Raw genomic sequence first — 13106 nt, 5'->3', positions numbered from 1 at the left:
CAAGGAAGAAGATATCCCAAAGACGGCCTTCAATACCTGGGCACTTTGAGTTCCTGGTTATGTCATTCGGGCTTACGAATGCACCTGCTACCTTCAATAGATTAATGCATGACATTTTTAGGCCATATCTTGATGATTACATGCTTGTCTTCTTCGATGACACTTTAGTCTATTCTAAACAGGAAGAAGATCATGAACCTCAACTTCGGATTGTCCTTTAGACAATGAGGTCACATAAGCTGTATGCAAAAATGAAGAAGTGTGCATTCTTCAAGCATCAGATTGAATATCTGGGATTCATAGTATCATCAGAAGAAATATCAGTAGACCCAGCCAAGGTCAGAGATGTGCTTGAATGGCCAACACCAGTATCTGTCAAAGAAATACACAGCTTTCTTGGATTGACAGGATGGTATAGGGTCTTCATAAAAAACTATGCTTTGATTGCAACACCTCTGATGGATTTACTAAAGAAGAAGACTTCCATTACATGGTCAACTCCCGAATAGAATAGCTTCGACAAATTGAAGCAAAGTTTGGTATCAGCACCTATTCTAAAACTTCCTAACCTCAATAAGGAGTTCGAGGTAGTAACTGATGCTAGCATTCTTGCCTTGGGGTGTGTACTTATGCAGGAAGGTCATCCAGTAGCATACTCTTCAAGGAAATTGAAGAATCATAAAAATAATTATGCCACGCATGATCTGGAATTACTAGCTGTCATCCATGCTCTAAAGCTTTGGAGACACTACCTACTGGGTAACAAGTTTACTCTAGTAACCGACCATAAGAGCCTCAAATGGATCTTTACCCAGAACGAGCTCAACATGAGGCAACGTCGGTGGATTGAAGTGTTGGAGGAATATGACTTTGAAATCAAGTACCAACCAGGGAAAGAGAATGTAGTTGCCGATGCACTTAGTCGCAAGAAATTCCTAAATTCCCTAATCCTGCAGAATCCATCAACGGCCAGATCTCTGGCTACAAAAGTATCTATGACAAATAACCCTATACTTGAATTAGCTAGAGAGGGAGCATGCCATGATTTGGCCTACCAAACAATGCTAAAGGAAATATCTACTAAGGATCAGAATCAAAAGTTGCAAGCTAAGTATTAGGAATTTTCCATTGATAATGAACTTATCTACTATAGAACAAGGCTGTGTATACTAGCAAGCCAATCACTTAAGCAAAAGATAATGTGGGAAGCTCATGATTCTCCTTTCGCAGGACATCCTGGCTATGCTAAGACTCTTAATGCAGTTAGGAAGAGCTACCATTGGGAGAGGCTCAAAGGTGATTTTCTCAAATATGTCATTGAGTGTTTGTCTTGCCAATGTATCAGAGCTGAACATGTCATGATGCCAGGGAAACTGAAACCGCTTGACATCCCTCAAATGAAATGGGAATTTATCAGTATGGATTTTGTTGTAGGCTTACCCCAAGTCGCGGGAGGATACAACTCCATCATGGTTGTGGTTGACATGCTTACTAAGGTTGCACACCTTATTCCAGTAAAGACAAACTATAAAGCCACCGACATTGCAAGATTGTTTATCAAGAAGATATTCAAGCTACATGGTTTACCCAGAAGAATCATTAGTGATCGAGATTCTCTCTTCACATCACACTTCTGGAGACATATCTTTGAAGCTATTGGGACTCAACTCTATTTTAGCACCGCCTACCATCCACAAACGGATGGCCAAATAGAGTGAGTAAATCAAGTCATCGAAGATATGCTTAGGGCATACTACTGTCGAGAGCTGAAAAGGTGGATTCAATACTTGCCGTTGGTTGAATTTGCCTACAATGCTTCTTACCAGTAGAGCATTCAGATGACTCCTTTTCAAGCATTGTATGGTCATGATTGTCGAAGTCCTCTAAACTTTTCTGATCCAACCCTAAGGGTTGAAGCATCAAGGCAGATGTTGGAAGAGATGGATGATCAAATAAAGTCAATAAGACAAGTCATACAAGCGGCCAAGGATAGACAAAAGTCATACGCAGATTTGAAGCGTCAAGAAAGAGTCTTTGATGAAGGAGACATGGTCTTCATTCACGTACGCCCTAAAAAGAGTTCTCTATCCCTAGGACATTGCAAGAAGCTAAGTCCAAGGTATTGTGGGCCATATAAAATCCTCAAATGCCTAGGACCCAATGCTTATAGATTGCAACTCCCTGAGAACCTAAAGGTTCACAATGTATTCCATATCAGCCTATTGAAAAAATATGTACCCAACCCTAACCATGTACTTGATGACCAACAAATTGTAATTCCTAGTCAAGGAGCCCTTGAACTAAGGCCGGATAGGATCTTAGATGTTAGGGAGAGACAGTTAAGATCTAGAACCTTAAGAGAATGCCTCGTCCAGTGGAAAGATTATTCTGAAGAGGATGCCACCTAGGTAGATGAAGGCACTCTCAACCATCAATATCCCTAGTTTATCTCGAGATGAGGACATCTCGATTCTTCTAAGGGGCAGAGAATGTAATATATTAAATATATAAAAGGGAAAAAAATTTGCCTTCACGGCGGCGTGTCGAGCTGGAGCGTGAGAGGGGGAATGGAGGAGCCAGCAAGCTCCTCGCTGGAGCTCTCTTGGCTCCCTCACCATGCATACTGACAGGCAAGGGGGGGAGGATTCCATCCCCTCCCCCTATATAAATGAGGGAAAGAGTCGAGGAGGGAGGCGGCCGTGTGTGCTACCGGCAGGAGAAACAAGCCAAGTCCTTGCTATCGTTGCCATTGACTGAGAGGGAGGAGGGATTGATGAGGAGGATCTACCACTGAAAAGAAAAGTGGAGGGAGAAGCCATTAGCGCCGCCGAAGAGCTGCTGCTACAGTCCGCCCTACCCGCCATCACGTTGTTAGCTGTTGTGCAGTCCCCCCTCCTGCCACGTGATAAAGAAAGCTTCCTTGTAGAAGCTTCCTAAGGGGGGGGCTAATCAAGCTCCCATTCACCCCCTCATATCCCTTTCTATGATTTTTCATTCCCCCTCCCCCGGGTTTTTAAAACCCTCAAGTTCCCCTTCCTATGCCCTTCCTTACGCTTTTCATTCCCTCCTGGTTCTAACCTTTAGAAACCCTTTTCCCCCTAGCATCCCTCGAAAGCCACCTTAGCCCAAATTCCCTTGACCTCAAAAACCCTTAATCCCCGTGCTGAAATCCATAAATCCCATCTTTCTTTGAAACCCTGTTTTACCCTCATATGTTCTTTTTCTTTTGTACACTCCTAAGCCCTTTCTAAACCCCGTACATGCCTTTTTCCCCAACTATAAACCCTTGTGTTATTTTTCAACTTTTCCTTTGGGTTTGAAAAACTCCCAAATCTTTCCATTCCATTGCCAAAGATATCCCAAGGGCTTTCATAGATGTTTCTAAAGCCACGCTCACACATAATTTTTCCACCGTGATTATATCCTATAGACCCTTTATCCCTTAAGCTTACAAACCTTTTTCTCTCCGAAGAAGCTAGGATTTTAGAGCTCTTATTATCCCTTCTGGTGGTCAACTTTTTGAACGACTTCTTGCCTCGAAAGAGAGACAGTGGAAATTCGGAAGAAAGAGTAAAAGCTACCTTCACGATCGAGCTGCCATGCCGCCTAAGAAAGTCCAAGGAGTAGCTGCGGGAGGATCATCTCCTAGTATGCTTGTGGATGTCTCATTGCAAAACCAGGTTTTTTTTTTCTTCTCGGTTTTAAATCGGTTTTAAGTCAATCAGGCAAAGAGAAATTGTTAGGGATAGGATATATTTTTCCGAGTTATTTACAATGAAGGAGTTTAGTTTAATTGAACAAATGATAATGTATAGAACATAGTTTCCTTTGAATAGCATCTTGCATTATAACGAATTACGAGCAAGATTATCTACTTACTATAGTAGTATATTTCAGTTAAATCTTGAAGGTATAAAAATTGTATCTTGCACGATTAACCCTATTCCTTTAGCGACGATTCATCATGAAATTCATGAAAGGTTTTTTTTTCGTTACTCACATTACTAGGAAATTATCATTGCTTATTGCATATCTTAGTAAGGAAAAGATTGTTATTTGGCATGAGTTTCATTTGCAAGGAAAAAGGAAGATTAAATTGAATTCACTGACTGAAAAATCAATTGTCACAGGGATAACAAATCGTGACGAGATGATCAATATTACCTTCCAAAAGATAACTAAACCAATCTAAACTTAGAAATACCATGATGAAGAGAAAAATACGCCTCGGGAATGATTTAAAGACCAAAGAAACGTTTATACCTTAAGCACTTGACTACTTCCCCTGATTGTAGGGTCAATAAATTCATAAAGATAAAAGAGGTAGGGTTTGTTCCTGAGGTTCTTAAAAAGAGACCCTAGATCCGACATACATCAGCTTAAAGAAGCTAAAACGGATTATTTCATCACAGGACTTGCACAGTAAGTACGAAGTCATGTAGTCTTGTGATTGATCCACAAGAAGAAAGGGTAAACAACCTCAACAAGGATGGCAGATCCTTACACAAGTTATCTTGCAAAAGGATGTATTCTTGGATTTCCTTCTAAATAAGGAAAGTTACAAATCGGAAACTAAAGTATCCAATAAACTTTAGGGTTGACCAAGTTGGGTTAATAAGGTATGCCCTAACCCGGAATATAAAGGAGCTTGCCAAGTTGCAAGATCCCTTGGAACGAGTGTGGATACATTCGAAAGGAAAGAATCATTCCTTAGCAGTTTGCCAAACAACAAGGTCGATTAATGGAAATGTTTGTGCTTGCTAGAGATTTTAGAGTACTGTTTGATTTATGAATTACAAATTAAATGAATACCTATACTTTAGGTTGAAAGCCTGAAGGGAGAGGCAGTTTAGTTACCCCCGACTACCTGCCTAACCCTAACCAAGGGGGTTATTGACTACGCCCGAAACTTGGACCGAACCCACCGCGAGAGGTCTTTCCATGAGTTCTACTTGGAGCAGGAGGACGCTTGGGTGCTAGGGGGGGCTCTGGCCATAAATCCATTGCCTTCCGGGTCCTGCACAAGAGGCTAATGTGACTCAGGATTGGATCTCGAGGCCCGCATACTAGTCTATGGGCGGAAGCTTGGAATAGTGATCCCTGTGGATTACTGGATAGCCTTCGGGCGGAAGCCTACAGGTGAAACTCCTTGTATTTCAAAGATAAAAATAATGCTATGTAATAAAGAACCTGTTTGATATTGTTTTTCTATGTCACGTGATAAGATTACGTGAAGGAACTAGTGCTTAACGATTTAATTAAAGAAGCTGGTTGTTACATGTCAAATTAATGTGTTAGATAATTACATAACTAAAACAAACCAAGGAAAGTGAGGAGGATGGACCATAGGTCCATCCTACGGTTGGGTGATCCCGGTTAGCCAGAAACTTTTCTCAAAAATCTCGAAGAACAGCAGGATGATCATCAAAACGAATAACGAAAGCGATGACCTAGAGTTATGTCTTACCCGATTTACGTTGTTTTAGAGGAAGGGAATGGGACTATGCCTTATGGCAGAGAGGTTGAGCTTTGCATCCCTCTCATTTCCCATTCTCCCTGAACCAAGTGCAGCGTGAATCCGCTTTGGACCTAGCGTTTCTACGTAAAGTAGTTCGCTCGGGTCCGACACTAGTTGTTGCTGTTAGTTAATGACCAATCAAGAAAACCCTAATTCCGATCGATCCTAAGTGGGAATGGTGAGGATACTTCCGCTACGTGGCAGACGCGGGAAGACCTAGATCGCAAATCCCATAACATTCCATGGGAGTGCCGGGTGGAGCTTTCTAGACATCCTTTCCGATGGACTGCTAAGACGTGTCTTGGATGATACTAAGAGGACATGTTACACCTACCGACCCCAATATGCTCATTTCTATTCACTTTCTTTTTGGCTTATTATAATAATAAAACAAATCCCATGTCTTTTTGTCTAATTTTCCTTAGATGATGAAATGAACTAAGAGAGAGAAGAACAAGAGAGAGAAATATTGGTGAATGAGAGAGAAATACTACAAGAAGAGAGAAACTAGAGAGGTTTGAAAATCACTTGAAGAAGAGAGAGAAACATAGAAAAGAGAATAAGATGATAGTCATGAAAGCTATAAGGAGAGGGATGAAGCAAAAGGGACTTGTACTATGTCAAAAACTGGTACAAAATGATTAGTGCATTCACATTTTATACATGCCTCTATGTAGCTTACTTCCCAACAACATAACTAAAGATCAATCCAAAGTACACAATGCATCACAAGAACTAAAGAATGGAAACATAAAAGAGGCATGACTTACCAAAGCACCATGTGCATATAGCTCATTGATAAGTGTCGTGGACCATGCCTTTTTGCATATGGTGTCTCCAAGCCTGTAGAATCATGATTTGCAATGGAGTGTGCTACAACTATATATATCATCTCTCACTTGACTTGGGTCTCACCTATATATACTAACTCTACATCAATATGAATCATTCTTTGGGAGCATGTCTTGTGTATCTCTCTCATACTCTCTCTCTCTCTCAACAGAGTACTATAGCAAAAAACACATAGTAGCATTGTTAGAGTTAGGTTGTTATAAGAAGACATAAAATAAGAAAGTGAACATAACTAATAGAGAACTTAAAATTTCCACCAAGTAGTTCCTATTACTATCACTCCTAAGGTGGTCCATAACTCCTACCTCCAGCACCGAACCCTCATCACTTCTTGCTACTACCAACATCACCTTGGATAGTTAGCGGCCTTCCCTATTTCTCTTGTTCTAGCTACTTGAGCTCCCTTATATCACTCTTTGCTGTCTACCATGCATCCATTCCATATATCTAACTATTTGTGGAATATCTAGGTGTAAATCAACTCCATTATCCATCCAATGGAGAAATGATTTGTAGATACTAGGAACTCTTCATAAAAAGATGCTATCACATAATCCTTACTACTTGAGTCCAATATATTTTTCTTGTAATCCAATATGTTGTGCCTAAAAGCCTATTGGCACAACTTGTGTATATGCACAATCAACCTCTTCCCCTCATCATTAATATATACGGCAATAGTTATTTTCTCCACCACAAGTGTGTGTAACCTACTAGGGTGTTTCTCATATACATCCTCTCCCAAATGGAAGTGCTTATAAGTGTAGCCATGCCGGGAGCAAGTAGTAGAGCCACCCTCTCTATGGTTCAATGAGATGAAGACGGATATAAATAGGATTGAACCATCATAGGAGACTATATCTCATTCTCTCATTATTCCATAGATGCATAATAACACATAATGACAACCAAGTCACACACTACAATTAAGAGATAGGTCACTAACCACACACACTAATTGAGTTAGACTGATTCATTTATAATGCCATATTTATAATGCCATACATAATAGATGATAGCTACGGCTACAGCTAACTATTAAGTCAAATGTTGAATTCCAAGTAGATAAACGAATGATTAAGTCAAATGATTAATATTCCCATTGAGTAACTAAGATCAAAATCCATAATAGCAAGATAGATTATGTTTCCTACCATTTGCAAACACTACTATTTTATTGCCAACATCAACTCTAAGATTTGTATTCTAATCTAATAGGGTTTCCATGGGCTTATAGCCCATCATTCCATATTTCAATAGTATATCATGTGCATATCTCTTCTATAGCAACCAAATCCCTTTAGCTATAGTCACTATCTTAATGCTAAGAAAATACTTTAGCTCTCCAAAGTATTTCACTTTAAAATTTGCCTATAGCATAGACTTAATTTTATTAATTCTAGAGTCATCACCCCAAGAAATTAAGTCATCTACATAAATAATAAAAAATATATAACCTATCTCTGTCTTCTTAGCGAATAGACTATGATATGCATTTTTCATTTACAATCCAAGTTGCTGTAGATATGAGCGAATGTGAGCATTCTATACTCTCGGTGCTTGCTTTAAATAATAAAGTGTCTTTTGAGTGTACACACATAATTTGGATAATTTGGATGTACATAACCTTGGGTTGTTTCATATACACTTCCTCAATCAGATCCCCATAACACCATATTAGAGAATTTGGAAATCTCTCAAGTCCCACTTCCAAATAAGGTGTAACGATTTGGCTATGTGGCTAAATCTCAACACATGCTTCAAAGTGGGACTTGGAAAGACAGCCTATATAGTAATTAGGATAGACTCCACTTTCAAGTAAGGGGACAATATTTGATCATGTGGCCAAATATTAACTATATTGGGAATTCCCAAACTATATGAGAATTTTCAAAGCTCCTAATATAGTGTTCCATTTAGAAATGCACTTTTGACATCCATTTGCCAAATTTCCATCCCTTAGGAGGTTGTAGACTCTCCATGATGGCAATGGTGGCAGCAGCAACAAGAGGCAACAAGGGCATAGCTAGAGATGGGAGTCATACACCATCTCGAGAGTAGTAAACATAAGACCTACTTGGAGGACTTTGTAAGTTCTCTATTAATTATGATTACTTTCTTATTTTATATATTGGTTGTACTAATAATCTTATTCTAATAATGCTACTTTGTCTTTTTTGTGATAATACTTGATTAAGATCATGATCCCATGGGATTGGAGATCCAACATGCAAAAAGACATAGTCTTATTGCACTTATCGATAGATTATATGTGTGTAGAGGTTCAATAAATCATACCTCCTTCATGATTAGAAATTTTAGATCTTGTGATGCATTCTATATTTTGGATTGAACTTTGGTTGTTTATGTTTAAGATTCCTTTCAGCGATCCGTTGTGTTAGGATCAGCTCTCAAATGGTGATAAGTTGTAGAACTCTCTTGGACTCATGAAGCCTACATCCCTTTCCTTTTTAGTTCTATGCTTCATATATACTATTTCCATTGATTCTAAGTAGCTTTATTTAGATATATTTCTCATTCTTTGTATGTGACTTATATTTAGTCGTATTTATGGATAGTTTTTCATATTTTGATTTCTTCTCACTATCGTAGAATAGTAGGAAGAATGGGAAACCTTAATCCTAGATTTATGGTATAAAAAAGATGAAAGAAAATGGAAAAGGCTATTCATGTATATGCAAACATTATATACTTTCATTCTTGCTTTTCATTATGCGAGAGCAAGAGAGTGACGATTGAGAGAGTTAAGAGTATGTATGTGTGTGTGTGTGTGAGGGTGAGGAACCATGTGGATGAAGCCTCCTTATTTCTCTTGAGCATACTTGCATGCTCATACTCATGCTTCTTCCTTGCATACTAAGGTCATAAAGGGTTTAGAGTGAAAGGAGCGCATTCATGGATGGTGTCATGAAGTGACTCGAGAGGAGAGAGAAGACTACAAGAAAGAAAGAACAAGAGCATAGAGAAGGGAAATTCTAGACATGGAGAGAGAAATATTAGAAATGGAGAGATAAAGATAGGAATTGAAAGAAGAAGATAACCATGAAAGCTAGAGGAGAGAGAGAAGTAAGAAAAAATGAGTTGTACTATATTCAATTGGCTAAAATTACTTAGTTGTTTCACCTTTTTACACATGCCCCTACTTCCTATCCTTTACATTCTATCCCCATGGAAAATAAGCTTTTTTCCTAAAAAATAATTTGGGACTTATTACAAAATTGAATGTAAGGAAGATCAGATTACTACTTTGTCACACAATGGAAAATCAAGTGGACCATGCATATGTCTAACTAAGATGATAAAGCTAAGAACTTGGCCATTATAGCTTCAGGAAAGGCACCTGTAGATAATAGATAGCATATTGCCTACTATAGAACCCTATTGTAGTAAATTTGATATAATTTTGTGTAGAAAACTCCAATTAAGGCATGTTGCACATCAAAATGGAGCTCTTTGCAAGTGTTATCGACCTATATAGTTAGGTTTTTAAGTCCAGAGTTCCAAGTAACATGCGGTTTAAAATAGTGAGGTATCTGTAGTCTCTCCTAAACTAAAATAGGGCCATAACTGGCTAGTCTTTAGCCAAAATATCCTACCAAATATAAGAAATTTCTTCCAAGATGGATCGTAGTTATCAACTTGCTAATGAAGAAAGCTAAAAGAGTACTCATAAGTAAGTCCATTATCATCATGTCTAGAAGAACTAGGATGCCAAACCAAGGAATGGTCATAGGGATAATCATGACTATGTTGTTGAATAGAGACATGCTCATAAACATAATCATGTTGCAGATAATAACCATATCATTACCCAAGTTCATTGAAATGATGCCCTTGATCATGACTATTAACATGTTGTTCATATACATTTGCATATTGCTCATAGTCATTGGCATATTTTTGGCCATGTACATATTGCTACTTTTATTTGGAAGATGCATGCGGATCATAATGTGCACTATCAACATGTACATGATGGCCATAAGCGTAATCATCAAATGCATAATGCACATGAGAATACTCATCATGTTGTTGATATTACTTAGGGTGATGACAATCCATGCTTGAATGAGGTCTCTCTATTCTCAATATCAGTTTTTGTAAGAGCAATAGGCTAATCAATTAAAGCTCTAGTTTTATCAATGTTAGCTTGCATTTGAAGCAAATATTGAGAAAGAGCTAGAGCTATTAATCTCAATTGCTATTGTAATCAAGTTGTTGCTACTATCTCTATTGATGTCTTGTTGCCTGATTTGACAAGCCTTTGTTCAATGCTTTGTATAAAAAAAGCTAGATGTAGGGAAATGGCATGAGTTCTATGACTATCTCTAGCCCTTTTTGCAATAAGAACAATTTATCTCCTACAACCTACTTTGCAATAGGGACAATATTTTTCTTCAGCAACCCACTTTGTGACAAGGACAATGTGTACTGGAAGAAGACATTTCACATTGAAGTACTTCTAAAACTAATTTAATTTTCAAACCAACATTTTCATTCAGCATGGAATGATTTTCTATAGTAGAATATCTCTTGTCTACTACAAAATATCTCTTGTCATTTTCCTATTCATTTGAGGACTTGCCTGAAGTTGCATTAGTGACAACAATAGTTATGATGCATTTGCTTTTTTGAAGATAGTATCAATAACCCTTACTTAGATGTCCAAGGCTCAAGTCCATGTTCCACAGTCAAATTGCTACATGCATTGCATTCATCATATTTGGAGCCTCTTCCACAAAGATTTCAATGAGGAGAAGCCAACAAGTGAAGGCTTGTTGTGCTTCCTTATTGTACCTGATGATGGGATCAACTCTTGCATAGGTTGTACTATTCCAGCATAAGGTTTTATAAAGGCATTGCTATTCACTATAGGCCATAGAATTAATTTCTTAAAAGCATTCATGAAATCTACATTGTTGGTCTAGTTGAGTTTAAAAACAAAGATTCCATAGTGCTAATACTCTAGGTGTAGACGCAACTCATGGTCTTACTAAAATTCAACTTGAAAATTTTCGCTCTAGCTATAACATCTTGTCCCTCTCACGATTGAACAATGCAAAATAGTTGTGTAGTAAGCCTGTTGCTCTGTGCTTCCCTATGAAGAATTCGTATCCAAGCACAATGACAATGAGCAATACAATCATGAGTCTCAGGTCGCTTGTTCTTTTACTATTACTCGTGACATTGGAGAGCCTTTAGGCAAGGGAACAAAGATTACTCTTTACTTGAAGGAAGATCAGCTTGAGTACCTTAATGAAGATTACTCTTTACTTGAAGGAAGATTAGCTTGAGTACCTTAATGAGAGGAGGCTAAAGGACTTGATTAAGAAACATGGTGGGCAGGTATTTTTCAAAGAGACAGACCGTCTCCACTGCTCCCCACCTCGTGGATTCAATAGAGGACGTCTTAATCTCCTTTTGTGAGATCCATTGCACCAAAGTCGACAACTTGTAAATGGCCCCGCATATTTTTGGAGTAAGACATCCTGTGATTGCGATCGGTAGTACAAACTGCCACAAATGAGAAAGCATTATGAATAATGGCTACATTCCAAATAGCAAAATGCCCACGCTAGCTAATTACAATCCATTCATAGTAAAAACCTGACATATCTCGTGCCAGTCATGGGATTTTAGCCCAGATAATTGGTCGTCTTCAGAAAATGCGGACCTGAGAGAATGCATCATACCCATCAGAGTGCATATAGACTTGATTACTTGCTTCACAATGTGCTCTTCTTTAGTGGACAAAACCCAAGGAGCGTGAGGAAGCTGCACATGACCATCAGCGCTCGATTGTAGCCAAAGTGCCTCCATCTTACCTACCTCCTTCAAATCCATTCATGCCCCTATAGTGTCTCTCTTTCCTGTGATGTGGTCCCATAACAAGCTGCCCACATTCTTGAAAATATGGATGGGATTCAACAAGTGGTTGACCTGTAACTGGGTCCAATATGGCAAATCGTAGAAAACTGAGAACCGTCGCATTCCGTTTGGATGTGATTTCGCGTGGATCATTTTCAGCTCGTACCAGCTTGCGGCGTTCATACGTGTTGGAGGTCGTCCAAGGAAACCTTTCCTGAGTTCATGATCCTCCAGCAAGAAAGCAGTGTGCCCTTGATATACCATTTTCTTCATGGTTCGTGACCTTTGGGAGTCTAACTGTGGCCCACACAATGGATATGCATAATAACCTGAGGTAACCAAACCTGTTTTAACACCACGACCTACTCAATAGTTGCTTGAACGAGATAAAATATAGATATTATCAGCGAGAATGGAGGCTTGCTCACCTGTGCACTCTTCAAATCATTGAAAGTCATGCATCATCCACATGAGAATGGATTGAATATTGGCTAACTACCGACCATTGCGCTTGCTCATATCTTGTGCGGTGACCCCCTCCTGCCACAAAATCTTAAGCTCATCGACTAATGGACGAAGATACATGTCCATATTTTTGACTTTGTAGCAGCCAGGGACGAGCAAGCTAAGAATGAGATATCTTTTCTTCGTAGAAAGCCATGGAGGGATATTATAGTAGACAAGGACTATAGGCCACACACTGTAAGAAGTTGATCATAGACCGAATGGGTTCACACCATCCATTGCAAGACCAAGCCGAAGATTCCTTGGCTCTCGCGAAAAGCCTGGGAAGGTAGAGTCAATGTGGCTCCATGCACGTGAATCCATTGATATTCGTTGAACTCCA

This window comes from Lygodium microphyllum, chromosome 20 (assembly GCF_053477565.2).
Source record: "Lygodium microphyllum isolate KBCC chromosome 20, Lygodium_microphyllum_v1.1.10, whole genome shotgun sequence".
Taxonomy (NCBI): domain Eukaryota; kingdom Viridiplantae; phylum Streptophyta; class Polypodiopsida; order Schizaeales; family Lygodiaceae; genus Lygodium; species Lygodium microphyllum.
Note: the sequence above shows the minus strand (reverse complement) of the source record.